This window comes from Heteronotia binoei, chromosome 4 (assembly GCF_032191835.1).
Source record: "Heteronotia binoei isolate CCM8104 ecotype False Entrance Well chromosome 4, APGP_CSIRO_Hbin_v1, whole genome shotgun sequence".
NCBI lineage: Eukaryota > Metazoa > Chordata > Lepidosauria > Squamata > Gekkonidae > Heteronotia > Heteronotia binoei.
Window position 1 is genome coordinate 22,861,176 of NC_083226.1, and position 13,816 is coordinate 22,874,991.

Sequence of the window (13,816 nt, forward strand, 5' to 3'; positions counted from 1 at the left end):
AAAACTCTAATGAGATTTGGAAAAGAACAATGAGGTCTGCTTACCTTCAACAGCACTGCAAATGCTTCTTTGTGCTTTGGAAAGGAATCTAAGTTCAGACATTAAGATGTGCAGTCATTAATACAGGCAGTTACCTCTATAGCGATTGGACCACAGTGGGCTTTCTCAGGGGATGGAGAAAAGTATGCGTTCTATGTGTTTTATGGAACAACTGTAATTAGTCATTGAACTCAGTAATAACTCTTTGAAGATCTCATCATCATCATTTCATTTCTTATAGGTGTGAGTTTTCTCAAACTCTTGATGCATGTAGACCTGCCCTACATTGGTGATACGTGGGTAGCCATGTTTGTTTGTAGCAGTAGAAAAGAGTCCACATAGTAGCACTTTAAAGACTGACCAAATTTGTGGTAGGGTCTAAGCTTTCATGAGTCACTGCCCACTGAAGAAGTCAGCAGTGTCTCACGAAAGCTCATACCCTACCACAAACTTCGTTAGTAGGTGCTACTACATTGCTGTTTTCCCTTCCATATGTATTCATTGTTACTGATTGCCATAGGGTCAGTTGCTTTACAGATATGGTTACTAGGAGATTACAAGCAGAGGATCTGCAAGGACTTGTTTGGGGTGGGGTGGGGGGCTCATTTTTCCACTCCCTCTCTCCCTTTCGCTTTTCCTATTTGCTTTTCCCTGGCAGTGCCTGCAGTCTCTCCCCTTTCCTTCTCTCACATCCATCTACACCATCCCTTTCTTGTTTTTCCTTTTTATCTTTTCTGCTTCCCCCCTCCAGCTTTATCTTCCCATATTGTTTTACTATTTATTCTCTCTCTCTTCCTTTACCCATGGCAACACTCAGGCTTGGAATCTGTGGCAATAATGGTTGTGGATTGCCTTGCAACTCCGAAAATGGAAGCTGAGAGGGCACAACATAGTCCAGTGAGATCTCAGCGACACCCAGAGCTTTTTTTTTTTTGTAGCAGGAACTCCTTTGCATATTAGGCCACACACCCCTGATGTAGTCAGTCCTCCAAGAGCTTACAGTAGGCCCTGCAATAAGAGCCCTGTAAGCTCTTGGAGGATTGGCTACATAAGAGAGGTGTGGCCTAATATGCAAAGGAGTTCCTGCTACAAAAGAAGCCCTGGTGACACCCTTTTCTTAAAGAAGCAGACAGAACTTTTATGATTTTGAGTCGTTTTCATCACCAGTACATCTCTTTTTGCATTTAATATTTCTCTACAAACACAGGTTTGTAGCAAATCCTTCCTGTCTGCCCTAGGCCGACTGTGGAGATTTTTTGATCCACATTCTATGGTTTTGTTCACAACGAGATATTATAACGATACAACAGACATTTTTACAGCATCTGTTTATCTTTACTAGGAACAATAAAGTTTGGACCAAGCTATGAAATCTTTCAATGCACTTTCCAACCGGATTTTACTGTGTGAACTGGCAAAATCCAGATGGAAAGTGCATTGAAAATGGATTGAAAGGGCATTATTTAGTGTGCTTGACTGCACCCAGAGAGTATTCTATTTAGAAATGTGAATAACCTAATTCTAAAGTCCTTATAACGTTCTGTAAATATCTTATCAACTTCAATTTTTCCCTGAATTGCACCCAGAAATGTTCTCTCAATTCTTTTCTGAATCAAAAAATTCCAGTATTATGGGATTTTTAAATCTTTCTGTCATTTTCCTGTTATATTTATAGCCTTCCTAATATTCCCTTTCATACCAATGAATCACCCGATTTCCTAATATATGTCTGCTTGATACACTTTCTTACTATCATTATAATCATTATTTCTATATAATAGATCTGTTAGTCTGTATACCCATATATATGTAGAATTTTTCCTTTCCTTATAAATTGAAACTGTACACCTTTGCTCCCAAACTGACAGGGGAGTTGTAATGATAATTGGTTGAATCTAGCTGTAATTTTTCCACAGGAATTAGCAATTTTTGCTAATCCTACTGCAGATCTCCAGTTCATGTTCCCGAGAATCCCCTATTTCCAAGGAACAGCATTTTTAAGCGCAATTTAGTGGGCTTTGGCAGAAAGGGAAAAAACAGGAAATTTTCATTCCACTGGCAGAAACACCTTCCATTAGCCAAAAATTACCACAGGATCTGACCCAATGCAAATATCCATTTTTAAACTGAAATTTTAGAGGAATTATTAACAGGTACTTTGGTTTTTGAATCCAATAGCTTACGCATATGGAAGGGGGGCTGCTCCGGTATGCAGAACAAAATATTACTTTGTAAAAAAACAAAACTAAAGACAAAAGGCAAACTAAAAAGGATGTTCTCCTAGTGAGGTTTATGACTGCGTGAAGCCCTTCTTTAGGAACAGAATGTTATAAATAGTTAAATTTCTAGTCTGTGTGATGGGAATGAGGGAGGGGATGATTGGCAGTTCGGAGATAGTTGGTGCCAGTTGAAAATGACGGTTGAAAAAAAAAAATTGGACAAGTGTTCAGAACTGCTATAGACTTTGTGAGGGAAAGAGGAGATCCAGATTGCCATAGACAAATTGTAAGAAGGAAAAATATAGCAGCAAATTGATTTCTTAAAAAATGAGACAGTAGTACAATGTTCCACAGGGAAGAACAAATAAATCATATGAACAGAATAAAAGGGAGAAAATACAAAATTGTCAAAGAAATAAAAATAAAAATAAAGGAAAGAAGGCCAGGAAGAAAACAAGACAGAGCAGTTAAAGGAAAATTCTAGATGAGATATCCAAGATCCGATTTTTTAAATTTACAAGGGAAATTTTAGGAATGTAAATAAGGAGAAATGTAATCTTCCCATTCTATGATAAAATATCCAATGTGTGTCAAAAGCTGAAATTCTGAGAAGAAAAAATGTTAACAGTGGTACATACACTGAAGAAGACAGCAATATACAAAGAAACCCGGTAGGCAGGGAAAAAGAAAACAGTGTTTAAGTCCAATTATTTGGCACTAATAATAGTCCAATAAACACTGGTATAAAAGTCTGCATGGGAAAAAAAGCTCATACATGTTTCTCAAGTAGATTAGGAGATTGGAATGTATATTGTCAAGTAGAGAAAAAATTCCAGCAACAATTTAGAAAGTTCATAGAGTGGAGAGAAGTTGAAGAAAAAGTACTTGATAAATATAATAGTAGAATGATACAGAAAAAAAATTATATATATTATATATATATATATAATTTATGAAAAGAGATAGGACATAAGGCAAATGGTGTCTAGCGTGAAAACCCTTCCATGTTAAGACACCAGGATTTAAGAAGCAGTTCAAATGAAAATGGCAGAAGGAAGGAAAGAAGGAACCTGAGGAGGAAAACAGGCATGTTTCTAAAATAGACTGAAGGAAAAAATGAAAACCTTGTTATCCTACAAACAATAATGTTAAAACAGCAATTCAGGAACTCTTCACACTAGACCAAAGGGAGCAGAAGAAACTAAAATAATCAGGACACTCATGACAATTTAAAGACTAGAAATGTGCACAAACCAGCTGATGAACTAAAGTTCATTATGAATTTTGGGCTGCTTGTGCTTGTAGTAGGCTTCCCAACCCTCCCGCCGTGGCGGGGGACCCCAGGATTTCCACCCTCTTCCCCCGCTCCCCCCAAAAATGGAAGCAGGGGGAGGGGGTGGAAACGGCGCCGGGGAGCATGGCCAGCCGCCGCATCCCGGAGCCGGCGAGGCCGCCGCGCCGCACCGCTGCTGCCCCCTCCCCTCCCACCGCAGCTGCTCCTCCAAGAGGAGCCCAGGCTGTGCCCATCTCAGAGGAGCAGCCAAGAGGCGGCAGCAGCGCAGGGGAGGGCGAGGCAGGCCAGGAGCATGGTGAGCCACGAATCTGGGCCCTTCTAGGACCCGGACTCGTGGCTCGCCATGCCCCCGGCCCACCTCCAGCACCCCCTCCGCTTCCACCCCAGAGGCGGAGCGGGCGAGGTGGCAGTGGCGCGGCGGCCTCTTCTCTGCTCGCCGTGGCTGCTCCTCCGAGATGGGCTCAGCCTGAGCCCATCTCGGAGGAGCAGCCATGGCGAGCAGAGAAGAGGCGTCAGCTGCGCAGCGGCGTCGTACGCTCCGAGACGGGGCGGCTCACCGTTTCCCCTCCTCCCCCCTAGCTCCACCCCAGTGTCTCCTGGCTCCACCCCCAAAGTCTCCTGGCTCCACCCCAAAGTCCCCAGATATTTTTGGGGTTGGACTTGGGAACCCTAGCTTGTAGAGCTATGGTCACAAACTGAAGAACTGCCACAAACTGTCACAAATTTTGGTACAGTTTGTGGCAATTTGAAAAGAGAAGAAAGCTCTTCACAAAAAACAGCAGAGCAGCAGAGAGCTCCCTGTCACTTAACTGTTTGGAAACCCCTGCTTTCTGCTCCCCACAAAAAGCCAAGGGGAGCAGAAAGGATGGTTTAAATGGTTCACAGCCATTTAAACCCAACATCTGAGTGGTGGTCTTGCCACTCAGATGTTTGGAAACTGTTGATTTCTGCTCCCTGCAAAAAGCCATGGGGAGCAGAAGGCAGAAGTTTAAATATTAAATGGCTCATATGAACTGGGTCTGTTCACAAACCAGTCTCCCGGGTTGTATGGGTTCAGGGTTGGGTTTGAACCATAAACCAAACCACAAAAATGCAGTTTGTGTCCATCCCTTTTAAAGTTTTTATTCTAGAGACTAACAAGTTTTTATTCTAGCATAAACTTTGGTGGTCTGTAGGACCCTTCCTACAATGCATGTTGTGGGGTCCTCAGTAGGCAGGTGATATGCCAAAATAAACAGCACAGTCAAAGTATTATGAAACACACTAAGTTCTGGCAGGATAAAATCATGAAAAATTCAAATATGATCAAGAAAAGAAGAAAGACCATTCACAGCAACAGTAGCTTGGTATTTTCCTGCTTTTGAGAGCCAGTTTGGTGCAGTGTTTAAGTGCATGGACTCTTATCTGAGAGAACCAGGTTTGATTCCCCACTCCTCCACCTGCAGTTGCTGGAATGGCCTTGGGTCAGCCATAGCTCTCACAGGAGTTGTCCTTGAAAGGGCAACTTCTGTGAGAGCTCTCTCAGCCCCACCTATCTCGCAGGGTGTTTGTTGTGGTGGGGGAAGGTAAAGGAGATTGTGACAGCTCTCAGATTCAGAGTAGAGGATGGAATATAAATCTAATATAATCATCATCTTCCTCCTCCTCCTCCTCCTCCTTCTGCACACTAGAAGAGAAATATTGCTGCAGCTTCTCAGGTTTGATTTATATAGTTAAGTTTTAAGTAAAAGCGAAAGCAACTGATGTCAATATGGGGAAGTCTCTCAGTTTTGGGTCTGCTCTGGATGTTGAAATCAATCCTGTACTGAGTGCCTTGGATGGTGTTTCTTCAACTCTGAAAAGTTTAAAAAATTACAAAGACAAACCAAACAAATCATCCTTTTTGTACAGATTAACCATATTTACTCAGTGGAGTCATCTTGATTAAACCAAGATTTGCCTACAAGTTATTTTGGCAAGAAGGCAGAGATTTACCCATCAGCTAACACAGCCATGTGGCAATGTGCCTAATAAATGTATATGCTGCCTGTCTAGGAACTTGCTCAAGTTTAAAGGCAGTGAGCCTAATAAAATAATTCTTTGAAAATTCCTGCCTTCAGTTCCGAATTAAATATCTCCCATGCAAAAACCAAAACAAGAAATATGATCTATCTTGCACATTTTTTATTCTGCCCTTTGCTAGGGATGCCAGCCTCCAGGTGGAACCTGGAAATCCCCTAGAATTATGGCTCATCTCCAAACCACAGAGATCAGTTTCTCTGGAGAAAATGGATGCTTTGGAGCAGGGGTGTCGAACTCATTTGTTGATTAAAACAATTTTATTGGTAACATATGGTAATAAATCTATATCTTTAAAAACTTCTTTAATCTACCCCATATATTACTTTCTACCCACCCCTCCCCCCGTTACTTGACCCCCGCCAGTGTTATTTACTTAAAAAGCAAATATTTAAAGGTACCCTTAACTATTAAAACAAAAATTTATATTCTTCTTCTTTTTAAAACTTAATCATTATCAAAAATTGTCTAATGCCCTTTTATTTTCCACTCTTTTTCTACATATCTTCTAAACTTTTTCCACTCCGTCTTAAAAACTTCCAAATCATAGTCTCTTAATATTCTTGTTAATTTGTCCATTTCACTTCATGTCATAACTTTTATAATCCAATCCCATTTCTCTGGTATTTTTTCTTGCTTCCACAACTGCACATACAATGTTCTAGCAGCTGAGAGCAAGTACCAGATTAAAGGATAAAAGGAAGTACTTCTTCACTCAAAGGGTGATTAACATGTGGAATTCACTGCCACAGGAGGTGGTGGCGGCCACAAGTATAGCCACCTTCAAGAAGGGTTTAGATAAAAATATGGAGCAGAGGTCCATCAGTGGCTATTAGCCACAGTGTATGTGTGTAGATAAAATTTTTTGCAACTGTGTGACACAGAGTGTTGGACTTGATGGGCCGTTGGCCTGATCCAACATGGCTTCTCTTATGTTCTTATGTTCTTAAAGTTCTATCTTCTTTTGGAAATTTTTCCATTTGTAATCCCAACAAAAAAGTCTCTGCAACTTTGTTAAACTCATATCCCAAGATCTTAGAAATCTCTTGCTGAATCATCTGCCAAAACATTTTAGCTCTTTCACAAGTCCACCACATATGGTAGAAAGAACCTTCATGCTTTTTACATTTCCAACATCTGTCTGGCATCTTGTTATTATCTTTGCCAATTTTTAGGAGTTATATACCATCTGTACATCATCTTAAAACAATTTTCTTTGATATTCTGGCATGTTGAGAGTTTCATAGAGTTCTTCCACAAATATCCCAAAGTTTCCATCTGTATTTCTTTATTTACATTAATTGCCCATTTAATCATTTGAGATTTCACGAATCTAATATTTCTTGAACTCATTTGTTATTAGGGCCAAATATGACATGAGACTTTTTTGGGCCGGGCCATGTCAGGCTGGGCCATGTGTACCCATTTAAGATTAAGCAGCAGAGATATACACTTTATAGAGATATAAACACAAACACAATTAAATATTTTTTTTTTAAAAAAAAGAACGTAAAACATGCTTACAACATTAGTTTTAAAGTGCTTTCTCCCATGGGATCCAGGGAATTTGGCAAAGGAAGCTCTGGCTCTTCCCTTCCTTCTCCAGGGGATGAGGAGGGGGAGGATCCTCAGCCAACAGAAGGAAGAGAAGCTTGGCTCAGTAGCTCTGCTGTGCGATTGAGAGAGCCTGGCAAAGCAAGCCTCTGCTTCTGACCCTTCCCCATGAAGTACTTCCTGCTCAAAGCAAGTGTGCAGACTCTTATCTGGGAGAACCGGGTTTGATTCCCCACTCCTCCACTTGCACCTGCTGGCATGGTCTTGGGTCAGCCATAGCTCTGGCAGAGGTTGTCCTTGAAAGGGCAGCTGCTGTGAGAGCCCTCTCCAGCCCCACCCACCTCACAGGGTGTCTGTTGTGGGGGAGGAAGGGAAAGGAGATTGTGAGACTCTTCGGAGTGGAGGGCGGGATATAAATCCAATATCTTCTTCTTCTTCTCTCCCTCCTCCCTTTCCTCCCATAGGAAGGAGCTTCAGCCAGTGGAGAAAATGGAGGCTTTGCTATGTAGCTTTTTCGCTATTGAGCAAGTCTCGCAAAGCAAGCTGTGATGCAGAAGGAAGCAAGAGAGAGGGAGAAAGAAGCAGATGACAGACAGTTGTTTGGGGGCCTGATAGGAGCCCTCCAGGGGCCTGATTCAGCCCCCCCCCCCCGGGCTGCATGTTTGATACCCCTGCTTTGGAGGATGAACTGTGTGTCATTGCCTCCTCACTGACATCCCTGTCCTCTCCAGGTTTCATCCCCAAATCCCCAGAGGTTTCCCAACATGGACTTCAATGGTGACTAGGGTGACCTGCCAACCCTAGCTCTTCCTCCAGTAAGTTTGTAGAGTCATCTATGATTCACCTTTCCAAATTTTATTCACAAAGCCCTGTGAATTAGCTTACACAGAGAGTGAGCATGATGACCCAGTGAAGATCTGAACCTGGGTCTCCCAACTGTCTAACCATTGCACCGTACTGCTCTCCTGAAAGCAACAGGCAGGGAACTATTTATTTCTTTAGTTCATTTATACCCCACATTTCCCCCCAAAGGATACCCCTTGTGGCTTACCTCATTCCCCTCTAGGGTTGCCAAGTCTAATTCAGAAAATATATTGGGACTTTGGGGCAGAGCTAGAATTTCCCATTTCCAAAATAAATACGGTACATAAAAATACAGTGCATTTCACCTGAATAGTCATCATTTCCTCATCCCCCAATAGCTGCAATTCTAGTAAATGAAAGTGTAAACCCACAAAAAGCAGCCAAAATGCACAGTTTGCAAGCTCACATTTTTGTGATCTCACTGGGGCTTTACTCACAGGAACTGCTGTTCTTCAGCCTAACACAGGCAAACAAAAGAGAGAGAGGTGGAGTTTTGCTCTATCCCATAAACAGGCTCCTATACAAAGACTTTGAAAACAATGCAAAACAAGCAGAGACAGACATACACTGTTACTGCCTACCCTACAAAGCCTTCTGAAAGGTACTCTCTCACACACACACACTCACTGGGTCTGTGCTGCTCTCTCTGCTTGCTCACTCTCTGGCTGTGAAACCAAAGCAAAACAAATGGAGCCTCTGCTTCTGACCCTTCCCCATGAAGTACTTCCTGCTCAAATTTAAAGGGGCACACACACACAAAGAGGCATTTTAAAACGGGACCTGTTTGCAGGTTTCTTAACCTGCGGGAGATCTAGAGGTACTGGTGGCTGCGGGGGCATGGCTTCCCCCCGCCAGCCAGCTGGCAGGGGGTGGGGGGAAGCCTGTAAAACCGGGGGATCCCCCGCTGGGACCTAGGGATAGGGAAGCCTATTCACCTCTCCCCATTTTATCCTCACAATAACCCTGTGAGTTGGGTTAGGCTACGAGTGTGCGACTGGCCCAAGATCACCCAGTGTGCTTTCAGGGCAGAGAGTGGATTCGAACTTGGTTCCCCCCTGGTCCTAATCTAATACTCTAACCATTACAATACCCACACTTCTTCCCATGCAAGACTACACATGCAATGCTAAGCAAGTCTGCTCAGAAATATTCAATATGAATTACTCCCAGGAAAGTGTCCTTAGGACTGCAGCCTAAAAATCTGTGACTCCTGTAGTAGAAGAGAAAAGTTAAGTAAATAGCCACTTGGTGGCAGCAAAAGCTTAAAAAGGTCAAGCATAAATTCCCTCCCCCCCCCACCCCGAAACAAAATTCCCCTCCAGGTTTATGCAAACATTATTGGGGTAGGGTTTTTGAATACCAAAACATGACAGTGCCTTTTGAAGAAGAAGAGGAGGAGAGTGAATTTGTACCCTGCCCGTCACTCAGAGTGGTTTACAATCTCCTTTCCCCTCCCCACAAGAAGAAGAAGATGATATTGGATTTATATCCCGCCCTCCACTCCAAAGAGTCTAAGAGCGGCTCACAATCTCCTTTACCTTCCTCCCCCACAACAGACACCCTGTGCGGTGGGTGGGGCTGGAGAGGGCTCTCACAGCAGCTGCCCTTTCAAGGACAACCTCTGCCAGAGCTATGGCTGACCCAAGGCCATGCCAGCAGGTGCAAGTGGAAGAGTGGGGAATCAAACCTGGTTCTCCCAGATAAGAGTCTGCACACTTAACCACTACACCAAACTGGCTCTCAAACAGACACCCTGTGAGGTAGGTGGGGCTGAGAGAGCTCTTTTGAGAATTGTTCTTGAGAGAACAGCTCTGTCAAGGACTGTGACTGACCCACGTTCACCCAGCAACTACATGTGGAGGAGTGGGGAATCAAACTGGGTTCTCCCAGATTAGAGACTGCCATTCGTAATCACTGCAGCAAACCGGCTCTCAAAAATAGAAACAGCAGTAGCACAGGGCCCTTCTCTTCTGCCCTACTGCGAAGATCCATCCACAGATTCTCCTAAGTGTCTCACCCAAAGATTATTCAATTTTGCGCAAATAAGACATCTGAACATTGTGGAGTCTTAGGCATGAACAGCTGACTGCAGAGAATCCAAGCAGTCAAACTGAGCAGCAGGAGAGGGCAGTCCATCCGAGATTGCTGAGCCTATGGGGAGCTGATGGTTCCTTGCATGCACAGTTCAGCACTGCCTTCATCCGCCACCTGGTTGAAACCAGGCAGCAAGAGAGGGCAATCCGGTCTGGAGTCATCAAGGAGTTAATTTTTTTTTTCAAGCAGCACAAGACCAGCGGGAGTCTTATATCGCTAGACTCATGCTGCTTGTGTTTTTTTTTTAAATCTAAATGGTGGAAGGTACTTAGAAGAAGAAGAATTGCAGATTTATAACCCGCCCTTCACTCTGAATCAGAGTCTCAGAGCGGCTTACAATCTCCTATATCTTCTCCCCCCACAACAGACACTCTATGAGGTGGGTGGGGCTGAGAGAAGAATCACAGCAGCTGCCCTTTCAAGGATAACCTCTGCAATAGCTATGGCTAACCCAAGGCCATTCCAGTAGGTGCAAGTGGAGGAGTGGGGAATCAAACCCGCTTCTCCCAGATAGGAGTCCACTCACTTAACCACTACACCAAACTGGCTCCCAGAATGACTTCAATGTGGATGGAGAGTGACCTTTGAGTGACAGCAAAGGGCTGAGGAGGGAGAAATTATGACCGAAGGGTGACAAAATAGGGGTTTACAAGATTATGCATGGGATAGAGAAGGTAGAGAAAGAAGTACCTTTCTCACAATATAAGAACTCGTGGGCACTCGATGAAATTGCTGAGCAGTTGGGTTAGAATGGATAAAAGGAAGTACTTCTTCACCCAAAGAGTAATTAACACATGGAATTCATTGCCATATGAGGTGATGGCAGCTTCATTCATGGATGGCTTCAACAGGGGACTAGATAAACATATGGAGCAAAGGTCCATCAGTGGCTGTTAGCCATAAGGTATAGTTGGAATTCTCTGTCTGGGGCAGTGATGTTCTGTATTCTTCATGCTTGTGGGGGCAGTGATGGGGGAAGGCTTCTGGCATTGTGGCCCTGCTGGTGAACCTCCTGGCAACACCTGTTTTTTTGGCCACTGTGTGACAGAGTGTTGGATTGGTCATTGGCGTGATCCAATGTGGCTTCTCTTATGTTCTTATGAATCCAAGGGAATCTGTACGCTTTTGAATTACCTTCAGCTCTGAAGTGAAACAAGGGGAAAAAACTGACACAAAACCACTCTCAGAAAACCTGGGGAAACACTGAGAGGAAAATGAACTGAGAGCTGAAGATGGGGGAGGGGAATCAATTCAGAATGGGGGGTGGAAAACAATGAAAGTGAGACAAAATGTCCATGCATAATAGGCCTGTGTCTGTTTTCTCTCAACACCTCACACAATCATGTTAAAAGTTGCTCTGCTATTTCAACTAAACAGTGTCTTTCAAGAGGCTTCACATTGTGGCAGTCTCTGACGTCTAGCGTGGCAGCTACTAATGGTATGCTGTTTACTGGTGTGGTTGGATTATATAGGCCTCAGAGGCAATGCTGTCGCTAGGAATGCAAACAGAGAATATGAAATTTAATGTAAAGAAACAGATTCAAGAAACAACCTCCAACATTCTGGAGGCATTAAATGTAGTGGGGGAGCTGGCTCTCACAGGCTAGCTCTGCCTTCCCCTGACACATCTTCATTAGACCGTGTGCAGTGAACCTTCATAAATTCATTGAAAGCACATAGGATTCTCTCCTAGTCATTAGGAACTCATGTTTTCAGGGTTCCCAGTCATGCGGTGAGTTGTGAATGTACAGACAGAGGGTGAAGCTTGCTGCTGTATTCCACTCTACTGCATCCCTTCACCTCCAGAGCATCATGGGAAAGTGCTGGTGCCTTGAAAGTTAACATTGAGGTCATACTGAGGGCCTAACTAGATGATGTATATGGCATGAATCAGGTCAGAGGTCCCTTGACCTAACTTGCAGATATACATAGAAGCGGGGAACTAACATTCCCAAGCACAATTTGACAGGAGGGTAGCATGTATGTAGCATGTGAAATGAGGCCTCCTCTGCTGTTTTCATACTCCAGAATGTCCCCCTGTCACCATTTTTGCTCAGGAAAACCATATGGGGGAGAAAGCTGAAGCCTCTACTTTTCCTACCACTATGCTCTGGACCCAGCGCTCTTGGGAACATTCATTCCCTACATCATGTATGCTGCAAGTTGGGTTGTGCCACACATATCTAGTTTCACCCCAAATTAAAAGGAATGTGGAGAAAGACAGAGAGAGAGAGTTGCCAGATCCAATTGAGGAAATATCTGGGGATTTTGGAGTTGGAGCCTGAAGACATTGGGGGTGGAGCCAGCAGCGAAGTTGTGACAAGCACTATTGAACTCCAAAGGGAGTTCTGGCCATCACATTTAAAAGGACCACATTATTTTTAAATGCCTTTCCTCCATTGGATATAATGGAGGATGGGGCACCTTCTATTGGGGCTCACAGAATTGGACCTCCAGTTCCAATCTTTTTGAAACTGTTGGGAGGGGGAGTGTTGAGGAAAGGCACCAGATGCTATGCAGAAAATGCGGTGCCTCTATCTCAAAAATACAGGCCCCTGAAGCCCCATATACCCACAGATCAATTCTCTACTATACCCTATGGATACTAGTCTCCATAGGGTATAATTGAGTGCCCAGAGGACATTTCTCTCCGCCCCACACACACTTTCTGGAGACCCTGAAGTGGGGGAGGGACTCCAAACTAGGTGATCCCCTGCCCTCAACTGGGGATTCAAAATCTTATTGAATTGAAATTTTAAACTGCGACTTTGAAGACAACAAAAGAACTGAGTGGAATTGTTTACGGCAGAGTCCGATTTCAGCACTAGCACTTTAAATCCGCTGTGGGCGGATCATCTATGAAGTCTTTGGAAGTCTGAATCGAGACATCATTCGCACATTAAAATGGACTTTTGATTGCGATGAACTTTCTGTAGTCGATACCAGGGGTGGCCAAGGGTAGCTCTCCAGATGTTTTTTGCCTACAGCTCCCATCAGCCCCAGCCATTGGCCATGCTGGCTGGGGCTGATGGGAGTTGTAAGCAAAAAACATCTGGAGAGCTACCCTTGGCCATCCCTGGTCTATACTATTGCATTATCTATAATTTAGGAATATTTATGAATTGGAGGTTTATGCTGTTTAATGTGTATGTTTATGAACATGATTGAATGGTGATATATTAATTGGATTGATTGGGGAGGGACAGTGGCTTTGGGGAGGGACGGTGGCTCAGTGGTAGAGCATCTGCTTGGGAAGCAGAAGGTCCCAGGTTCAATCCCTGGCATCTCCAAAAAAAGGGTCCAGGCGAATAGGTGTGAAAAACCTCCGCATGAGACCCTGGAGAGCCTCTGCCAGTCTGAGAAGACAATACTGACTTTGATGGACCGAGCGTCTGATTCAGTATAAGACAGCTTCGTACGTTCATATGTTGTTCGTTAACAATCCACGGTTTTTCCAGTGTTTTTCTTCCCAATTGGGGATTGGCAACCCTAGCAAGTTGTACTGCAAGTATGACAATGACTGTGCATGATCATGAACACTACTGGAACAGGAGGAGCTATAGTACCTCATATTCTCGGAATATTTGAGGCTTCTGATGATTTTATGTGTGTTTACCAAATGCTCAGGCTCCTTACAAAGAACCATGCCTAAGGAGTTAGAACTACAGCCAAAACCATAGCAAAGATTAATATG

General features: G+C 43.7%; 1 protein-coding gene across 2 annotated transcripts in view; it reads right to left on the reverse strand.

The window, feature by feature from the left end:
* Positions 1–8,732, reverse strand: part of LOC132569920 (olfactory receptor 6V1) — a 29,122-nt gene extending 20,390 nt beyond the window's left edge. Inside the window, exon 1 of one of the 2 annotated variants that reach the window (XM_060236355.1) lies at positions 8,656–8,732. The gene's annotated coding sequence lies outside the window, so the exon portion shown is untranslated. Of the gene's footprint in view, positions 1–8,645 lie in introns of both variants that reach the window. The other variant, XM_060236356.1, reaches the window with a different exon arrangement.
* Positions 8,733–13,816: the final 5,084 nt, after the last annotated feature.